We start from the raw sequence: 10,298 nt of genomic DNA, 5'->3' as shown, positions 1-10,298 counted from the left end.
CTAATGGATGTTTTTTTATCTGCTTTTTGCTTATATGTCTCTCCTTCTAGGGGAGGTAAGGGCCACTTAAGATCTATGAGCAGAATGAAGAAGGAGGCTGGAGAGGCTCCACCATATAGGAGACAGACCTGATTTTTTTTTTTTTTTTTGCCCCATGGTTAACTTTGTGGTATTTTTACTGTCAGACATATACATACATAATTTTTCCTTACAAAATGAATTGACAATATACATACTATTTTGCAATCTGTTTTCTTCATGTCATATTTCACAAAAATGTTTTTATGTCATTAAATATATTTCTCCCACATTAAGCAGTTACATTGCATTCCATTGGCATGATACATCACATTTTTAACCCGGTCTCTATTGGTAGACCTTTCTATTGTTTACAGTAATTACTATTGTAATCTAATGGATGCATAATTTAGAATCTCTTATTTTTACTCTCTAGATTTGAAGCTAAAGTTGTGGAGGATCTCATAGTTTCTCTGTCTCTCTCTTTTAATATTTTATTTATTATTGTATTATTTAATTATTTTACCGGGGGTAATTAGGTTTATTTATTTTTAAAGGAGGTACTGGGGATTGAACCCACGACCTCATGCATGCTCAGCATGCACTCTACTACTTGAGCTATGCCCTCCCCCTTCTCTTTCTCTTTTTTATTGTGGTATAATTCACATGCTATTAAACCTACCCTTTAAAAGTACAACCCTGTACTTCAAAAGTTTGCAACTCAGTGGGTTCTAGTATATTCACAGAGTTGTGCAACCATCACCATCCATTTCTAGAACATTTTCATCACCCCCAAAAGAAATACAATCTAGATTAGCAGTCACCTCCCCACTCCTCTCTCCTCTTAGCTCCTGGCAATCACTAATCCACTTTCTCTCTCTTTGAATTTGCCTATTGTCAACATTTCATATCAATGAAATTATATAACAAGTGGTCCTTTGTGACTGGCTACTTTCACTTAGCATTATGTTTTCAAGATTTGCCCACCTTGCGGAATGTATCAGTACTCAACTCCTTTTTTATGGCCAAGTAATATTTCATTGCATGAATAGACTACATTTTGTTTATCCACTCATCAGTTGGTGGACATTTGGGTTGTTTGAACCTTCTGGAAATTATGAAAAAGTTGTGATAAACATTTATGTACAAGTTTTTGTGTGTATATATGTTTCTCATTCTCTTGGGTATGTGCCTAGCAGTGGAAGGGCTGAAACAAATAAGAGGTCAGACTTTTTTTTTTTCCCCAGGCTTACTCTTAATCCCTGTGTTTCTAATTCCACATGCCATCACCAACCCCTTTCAGATTTAGTTTCTATGGACTGAATCTACACTTCCTGCTTGATCTGGAAGTCAGCTTGCTTTAAGGGGTGAAGGAAGGGACCTATGAGCTAACATTCAGCTGCTTTTATCCTGTCTCACCCCCACTTTACACAGGATCTGGTGCCTTCATGGGGTCTGCGGACACTTTTTTTGTTTGTTTTTATGGGGGGGGGTAATTAGGTTTATTTATTTCTATTTGGAGGAGGTGCTGGGGATTGAACCCAGGGCCTCGTGCATGCTAAGCACGTGCTCTACCACTGAGCTATGCCCTCCCCTCTGCAGACACTCTAAACGATGTCTTCCTCCACTTCACTAATTTAGTTGCTTCTCTCTACTTCATGCTCTGTCTTTTGGAAACTTGTTGAAATCTCTTCCCTGCTGCTGTCTCCTGACTCCTGTGGGGATTAGGCCCTTTTAAATTCCTTTGCTGTCATTTTAGTAGGGTTTGGGGGAGGAGAGGCTATAAATACCAGCTTGTTGAACTGGAAATTGCACTAATTATGCATGTCTTTCTGGTCATTGCTCATCTTTGAAAGAGACCAGCTATTTGTTAAAAATTAGTTTAGAGAAACAGGAGGCAAGTGATCTGGACAGACCACAGTTTTAAACTGACTTTTTTCCTTCAAATACTGTACCACCACATCTGTGTTCTCCTCTGTCAGGGGCCGTGTCTTCCTAGTTTTCAAGATAAAAGGAGTCAGTGTGGTAACAATCCTTGAGACAGGTTTTGTCTGAGTCTGTTTGGGCTGCTATATAAAAAAAAACTCCATGGGCTGGGTGTCTTAACCAACAAGAATTTACTTCTAAGAGTTCTGGAAGCTGAGAAGTCCAAGATCAAGGCGTCAGCAGATTTGGTGCCTGGTGAGAGCCTACTTCCTGGTTCACAGACTGCTGTCTTTTGGGGGGTTTTTTTGTTCTTTTTTTTTTTTGGCAGGGGGGATTAGGTTTATTTATTTATTAAAAAAATTTTTTTTTAGTGGAGACAATGGGGATTGAACCCAGGACCTCATGAATGCTAAGTGTGCACTCTACCACTGAGCCATACCATCCCCTTTTGCTGTCTCCTCACTACGTCTACACATGGCAGGAATGGTGGGGGAGCTCTGGGGTCTCTTTTTAAGGGCACTAATCCTATTCATGAGGGCTGCACCCTCATGACCCAATCACCTCCCAAAGGTCCCACCTCTAAATACCATCACATTGGAGATTATGTTTCAACATATAAATTTTAAGGGGACACAAACAGTCAGTGTATAGCAGACTTTCTCTGTTCCCTCATTCCCCCTCCCAGCTCTCCCCTTACCCTCAGCAGTTTCTCTCAGCTAGGTGACCAGGATACAGACAATTAATACAGCATCTATGCCTGGTTTCTCTGTTACTTCTGCCTCCCCACTCCCTACATCGTGCAGGGTGGAGTTACCTCTCTGGAGTCATTCCAGCCTGTCACTTTATGGCTCCAAACAATGGACCATTAAGGTGAGCCTTCTAGAACAGTGCCCTTACCCTTACTTAGCAGTATACGGCTTCACTGTATCACTGAAGCTGGAGACAGGTACAAGAATGTTCAGCACTGTCTGTAACAACACAGAGCTGGAAACATACAAATGTTTGCTACCAGGAGGATGGGTAAATACAGTGTCAAATAGTCATACAATGGGACAAAATTTGTCGCTAACAATGAGTGAACTATAGGTGTACACAGCAGCATAGATGGGTCTCAAAAACACACAGTTGAGTGAAAAAAAAAGTAAATCACAGAAGAATAGAAATACTCTGTGATTTCAAAAAAAATGTAAAAACTCCCCCAAATTAAAACATATTGTGTAGGGAAATATACATGAAGAGAAAAACTCTAAGAGGTACAAAACATTATGCAGAAAAGAAGCTACAAGGATACATTACACAACACAGGGAATGTAGCCAATATTTTATAATAAGTATAAATGGAGAAAAACCTTGAAAAATTGTGAATCACTATATTGTACACCTGTAACATATAATATTGTACACCAACTATACTTCAATTAAAAAAAAAGAAAGGAAAAAAAGACAAAGGAAAGAAAAAAAGTAAAACTTTATAGAAAAAGAAGAGAAGGATTAAGTCAAAATTCAGCATAATAGTTACTGCCTGGAGAGAAAGGAGTATGACTGGGGAAGTCCACACTAGCCCTTCTGAGGTACTAGCTAATTGGATCTTTAAAGCTGGTTAGCAGGGTGGGTAGAGCTCAGTGGTACAGCACACGCTTAGCGTGCACGGGGCCCTGGGTTCAATCTCTAGTACCTCCCCCATTAAAACAAAAAGCCATAAAAACCAAAACTGGTTAGCAGGTACATGCATTCATTTCATTGTCATTAGTTAAACTGTACGTATGTGTTAAGTACATCCTTTCGTTAACATGGTATTTCATAATAAAAAACAGAGCGATTGCTTTTTCTTTTTTTCCTCATCTTTTAAAAGATGGGGTTTTTTTCCTCTTTTTCATTCTTTGGAGGGTTTTGAGGGTGGGGAGAGGAGTAGAAATGCCTCCCCTCTGTTTTGTATCAATGACTCTCTCTCCAGGTGTTTGAATAGTTCACAGGCACAGGCTGTAAATGGCACAGGGCATTATGGAGCTTGGGTTTCCCTGTAACACTGAAGAGAGAATCCATGGAAAACCGACATCAAGAAGTTTTGTGACGTCCACGATTGTTTATTTTGGAAACCCCTGAAAGGAAAACGGCCTTAATTGGAAAACAGCTTGTGTGTTGTTTGGAGGGTTGAGTGACAGTGGAAAAAGCTGAGGGGACCTCACCTCCATGTGGGCCGTGCTGACTCCCAGAGGGAATGTGGGAGAGAGAGAGAGAAACAAGAACTTGGGGGGAGAGATGGTCTAAGGGAGAACTGACCGGCCCAGGGTGAGGCCTGCTTGATCCAGCGCCCGAGTGGACCCAGGCCCACCTCAGATGGCATGCCACCTTGCAGGCAGGGTCGCCGTCTTTCCGTACTCAGGAGCTGGATGTACTCGTGCCAGAACACGTATTGAGTTGAGTGCCACGGACCGGAAAAGCCTTCATGTCAGAGCTTGGTTAATAGACAGGGTGGGGGTGGTGCAGTTGCCAAGAGAGGTCAGCAGAATCATGCAGGGCTGGGGGAGGGAGCTTGGACTTATCCTGAGCAATGAGGAGCTGTTAAAGGGTTTAAGCCAGGAAGAGGCAGGAAAGATTTGATTGAGAAAATATGTAATGAAAAAATGCTGGTAAGCCTTCAGCAGTTCATTGAAGGGAAGCTATCCTGCATCAATCACATCAGCATCAGATTATAGTAATGCCCATATATGGGCAAAGTGTTTTCATTCTATGGACAATACTCGGTGCACGTCAGGATTCGGAGACCCTTCGCCAAATTCTGTGCCCACACCTTCCAGTGCCAGGTTAGACACTGTGGGTCTAGGTAATGTTAATACAAAAACTGTTCTTCCTGACAGCAATCAGCAGCAAGTTCAACTTCTTTCTTAAAGTTGGGAAGACCCCAACATAAGGAGAAATGTTTGCCTTCCCATTTGCTGTAAGGGACACACACGTGAGAGGAACGAATACCCAACACGTATTTATTTATTATGACACCAGTTTTGAATTTGCCTAACTCTTCTAATCTTTCATTTGGTGTCCACGTACTGTGATGAGGTCAAGGAGAGGTGGGAGCGTGTCGGTCATGTTTGTTCTTGGACCCCCAACGCCTAGAACAGTGCCTGGCACGTGGTGCACATTCAAAATGTAAATGACTGAATTGAATGAATATTGAGTCTCCCTTCCACAAGTGAGGACACCAAGGCTTAGAGATGTTAAACAGCTTACCAACTATTAGGTCAGCGGCTAATCCCAAATCACATCTGCTGGACTTCACCTTCTTACTGGCTCCCAGACAGTCTAAGGTTTTATAGGGATCACATAGCTTGGGCAGGTTCCTAGCAGTTAAATAGAAAGCTATTGAATGATTCATTAACACCTTCCAAACGATCTTAGCATCTTAGCCGTTTGAAGAACGCAACGCAGAGTTCAGAGGTGAGCCGTGGGAGAATGGCTGTGTTTAAACTCGCCACGCTCCATGAAAACCTGACACTGAGAGATTCACACCTGGCATCTGAGAACAAAAGTTGGCATTGAACTCGGAGGAAGTATTATTAGGAACTTTCCCAACTAAATCTTCCTAAGCTTGTTATCAATAAAGACGGTGTTTTCATTAAAATGGAGATCATTATGATTTTATAGCGGCAGACTGTATTGGGCAACCTTTACTGGGCTGGGGCCGCAGTTTTCATGGGCCACTTGGCATTCATCATTCTTATGCTACTTGCTTGAACTAGTTGGCCAAGGATGCCTGGGTCCCGAGTCCAGCCCTTTCCCCACACCCAGGTTGGCCTGAGCACAAATTCCCTTACGAATACTCGATAGTCCAAGGCCTTTGGAAGAAGCATAGAAAAATCAGATGACCTTTTCCCAGAGGAATGGTTCTGAGAAAACTTACACAAGCTATCTGTGGTGAGAGAGGGCAGTTCAGTCTCTGGGAAAGGGCTCCGGTGGGAATGAGTAGCAAGTCCCGTCCTATTCCCAGTCCATGTTTCTAGGCAGGAGTCTAGCCAAGATGCCAGATGATGAAAGAGTAACTGGTGTGTGAACGGGCAGGTGTGATCCCAACCGAGAGACAAGCCCAGACCCTGCCTTCTCTCTGTCATCCAGAGTGTGCCCAGAAGGGAAACTGCAAAACACCGACCTAACAGTTCACACTTTCCTCACTGCAGCGTGGGGAGAGGTCAGGGTGCAAAGGTCTCAGAAGAGTACATTCTCTGTGGTTTTCGTAACTAACATCCCACAGCTTTTGATGATCTCTGAGCCATTGCTAATGTGCACGGTGTTTTCACATGCAGCTCCTACTGGAGTAGCTAGAACGATATTATTATTCGCAAATTAGAGATGAACAAAGAGATTAAATTACTTGTCTAAAGCTGTGTCATTCCCCTCAAAACCAGCCTCCTGGTGGACTGTGTGCTGCTCAGTCATGCTGTTTGGTATTTTTCCCTCTTCAGGTCAATCATCTACCACTTTGACATCACTAGTTCTCAACCTTTTGTGTACCATCACTTAGAGAACCCAGTCTATCCACTGATACACACACGGGCACACACATATACACAAACATACACACACAGTTGTATATTAACTCAGCGACCCCCTGAAGACCATAGACACAGGGCTGAGAATCCTTTTAGAAGTAATGTGTGTGAGGCCAAAGAGACATAATTACCAAAGGTAATTTCTGAACTGTATTTTCTGGTTTAGAAATTCAGCTACAGAACACACCTTAGGGACAGCCAGAGAAATCCGAACATAGACTATATTTATTAGATTTCATTACAGAATTTTCTTAAGTGACATTAGGTTAATTTTCTTAGCTGTGATAATGGTGTTTATTTATGGAGGAAAGAATATCCTGATTTTTAGGAGATGCTTAAGAGTTGAGAGGTGAAATACCATGAAATCTGCAACACATTTTCAAATGGTTCATAAAAAATACAGAAAGATACAAGACTGAACAATACGACAGACACCAATATTGTATCTATGACAACAGCAATTGCACTTGATTTTTGCACTAATTTATGAAGAAAACACAGCAAACTATTAATAGTTTAACCTAGGTGGTGATATATGCATGGTCATTAAAAAGTTCTTTCAGGGAGGGTATAGCTCAGTGGTAGAGTGTACGCTTGGCTTGAAGGAGGTCCTGGATTCAATTCCCACCACCTCCTCTAAACATAAATAAATCAATAAACCTAATTACCTCCCCCTCCAAAATCTGCTCCTCTATTAGTTATCTATTGCTATGTAACAAATTACCCCCAAATTTAGTGACTTAAAGCAACACACATTTCTGGGCAGATACCCAAAAGGACTGAAAGCAGAGACTTGAAGGGATATTTGTACATCCATGTTCACAGTAGCGTTTTTCACAGTATCCAGAAAGTGCAAGCAATTCAAGTGTCCCTCAGTGGATGAATGGGTAAACAAGATATGGCGTATAACACAACAGAATATTATGCAGCCTTGAAAAGGAAGGAAATTCTGACACAAGCTACAACATGGATGAACCTCGAAGACATTGTGCTAAGTGAAATAAGTCACTCACAAAAGGACAAATAGTGTATGATTCCATGTATATGAGGCAGCTGGAGTAGTCAAATTCATAGGGACCAAGAGTGGAGTAGTGGTTGCCGGGGACTAGGTGGGAGAGCAAGGAGCCGTTATTTAATGGGTATAGAGTTTCAGTTTGGGAAGATGAAAAAGGTCCTGAGGTGCGTGATGCCGATGACTGCACAACGGTGTGAATGCACTTAAAGCCAATAAACTTAAATACTTCAAAATGGTAAATTTTTTGGAGAGTGGTTTACTTATTTATTTAGTGTTTTGTGGGGGGGAAGTAATTAGGTTTATTTGTTTATTTTTACAGTGGGTACTGGGGATTGAACCCAGGACCTCGTGCACGCTAAGCATGCGCTCTACCACCGAGCTATATCCTCCCCATTCAAAATGGCAAATTTTATGTTATGTATATTGTACCCCCCAACACACACACACAAACCACAAACCACAAACCAAACATGTATTATCTCACTGTGATATCCCAATATTCTATTCACAGGAATCAAGTCACTAGGTCCACTCAAGGGGCAGGATTACACAGAGCATGGGAGCTGGAAGTTAGGGGTCTTTGAGAACCTTAGCATCTTAGAACCTTAGATTCTTAGAAGTTGCCTGCCAGTTTGCTCTCTGAACCCAGTGACTCACATCCCCTCCTCACATGCAAGATATATTCACTCCCTCACCAGGTCCTCAAAAGTCATATCCCATTACGGCATCAGTTCGAGATCCAGAGTGTCATCATTTAAATGAGGACCAGATGTGGATCAGGCTTCAGGTATAGTTCCTTAAAGGTACTTCTTCTCAATCTGTGGACCTGTCAAACTAGACATGTCATCTACCTCAACACAAATATGCACACTTGTGGAACAGGCATAGGATAAACCCTGCAGACACACATGGTATAAACATTCATGAGTGTACAACCCTCTGTGTGTGTCGAGTACTCTACCGCTTATGATTTTATAGCTGCAGCCTGTACTGGGAAACCTTTACTGGGCTGGGGCCCCAGTTTTCATGGGCCACCTGGCATTCATCATTCTTATGCTACTTGCAGGCAGGGCAAGCTTCATTGTCCCTGTTGTTTGGCAGCGGAAGCCAAGACTTCAGGAAGACAAGTGGTCGACCCAAAGGCCCCCAGGGACTTGGGGCGAGGCCGTCTCACTGTAGTTCAGGACCTTCCTACCAATATCCCTGGCTGCCTCCCACAAGCACAGGAATTAGTGTGCATATACACACATGTGTGCACCCCACACATACACACAGACAGTAGATTCAGATCTCTGGAGGGAAGGTTCATGCCTTATCAGCCTTACTCTTCCCTACCCCCCAAAAAAGCGCCTAGCAGCTAGAAAATAGTAAATGATTGTGGAATTGAGTTGGGCTTGACTTCTGAACAGGACCCTCTTGGGGAGCGAGAGGGGGAACACAGGTGAGGATTAGAGCCAGAGCCAGAGCTCAAGACCAGCCTGACCGAACTCTACAACGCTCTGGCCCCTGACTCCAGCTCTCCACAGACCTTTCTTGGGTCATCGCCGAGTGGTGGGGCTGGGATGTTCAGAGAAATGGATCTGCCCACCTGGCTCTGCCCCAGGGCGTGTAACAGCTCCTTCTGGGCAGTGGGATCCCAGGCAGGAAGGAACTTGCTCTAAACCCACAGTGCTAATTAACCAGCTACCGCAGCTGCCCGCTCAGGGCCTGGCACCCACACTGGTCCCTGGCAAGGCAGTTGGAGCCGGAGCCTCATTCACGTAGGCATGGAGCGCTGGCAGGAAGCACGGGACCCTAGAGATTAGAAGCCTGAGCTAATGAAATGGTTGCCATTGGGCATCAGTGTTTGCCAGGGACTTCTACATAAATATATCTGGTTCTGCTCATTACTCAGCCAAGGCATGGGCGCTGCCGGAGTCTGACTCAGCCCTTTGTACAGGTTTCAGCAATGACCTCGCTCCCTTCTGAAATTTTGAGGATTCTAATACCCAACTGATTTGGCTTAGCTTTGCATCTGTGCTTTCTCCTTATCCGGAAATGGGAGGCCACTGTGTCCTGCTGGCCAGGGAGACTTCTGGAGCAGGGACACGGAGGCGGACTTAGCACAGGTGGCCCAGGCAGCTGCCCACACCACTGCTGTGTGCTTTCAAGCAGCCTGTTTGCTGCCCCATTCTCCCCTCTGCCCACAGAAGTCCCAGTGCCCTTGAGAGTCAACAGGAAAAGGCAGGGCTGTGAATTAGACAACAGGCGGTGGGTGGGAAGAAGAAAGGCCTCACAATGGACTCTGGGATGCCATGCAGCCTGCCCCGTCATCCCTCAGACCTCATTTCCTCTTCCTCTCCCCTCACATCACTCATCACTGTTTCTGGAACACGGCCGGCTCATTCCTGCCACAGGGACTTTGCATCACTCTTCCCCCAGACAGCTTTGTGCTCCCTCCGGCTTTCTGTTTAAGACTTTGTTCTAATGTCATTTTCTCACCAAGGCCTTCTTGACCTCCCTTCTATGACTGCAAGCCCCTTTCCCTATCCCCTTGCCTTTCCCCTGCCTCCTCTCACCATCTACCTTCCTTATCTCGTCGAGGGTTGTTCTCCCAGCCTCCACAGTTTTGTGTTTGCTCACTGCTGTAGCTCCAGCACCAAAACAGTGCCTGATATGTAGCACAGGCTCCCTTCTGGGCCTGACTCAGTTCATCTGGCTAATGACAGGGACACATGCATTGCTGGGTAAGCTGCCTTCCAGTGGTAATAATTGAGGAGTCCAGGCAATATCCTCTTACCACCCAAGAAAGGCCC

Source organism: Camelus ferus, chromosome 28 (assembly GCF_009834535.1).
Source record: "Camelus ferus isolate YT-003-E chromosome 28, BCGSAC_Cfer_1.0, whole genome shotgun sequence".
NCBI classification, from domain to species: domain Eukaryota; kingdom Metazoa; phylum Chordata; class Mammalia; order Artiodactyla; family Camelidae; genus Camelus; species Camelus ferus.
Note: the sequence above shows the minus strand (reverse complement) of the source record.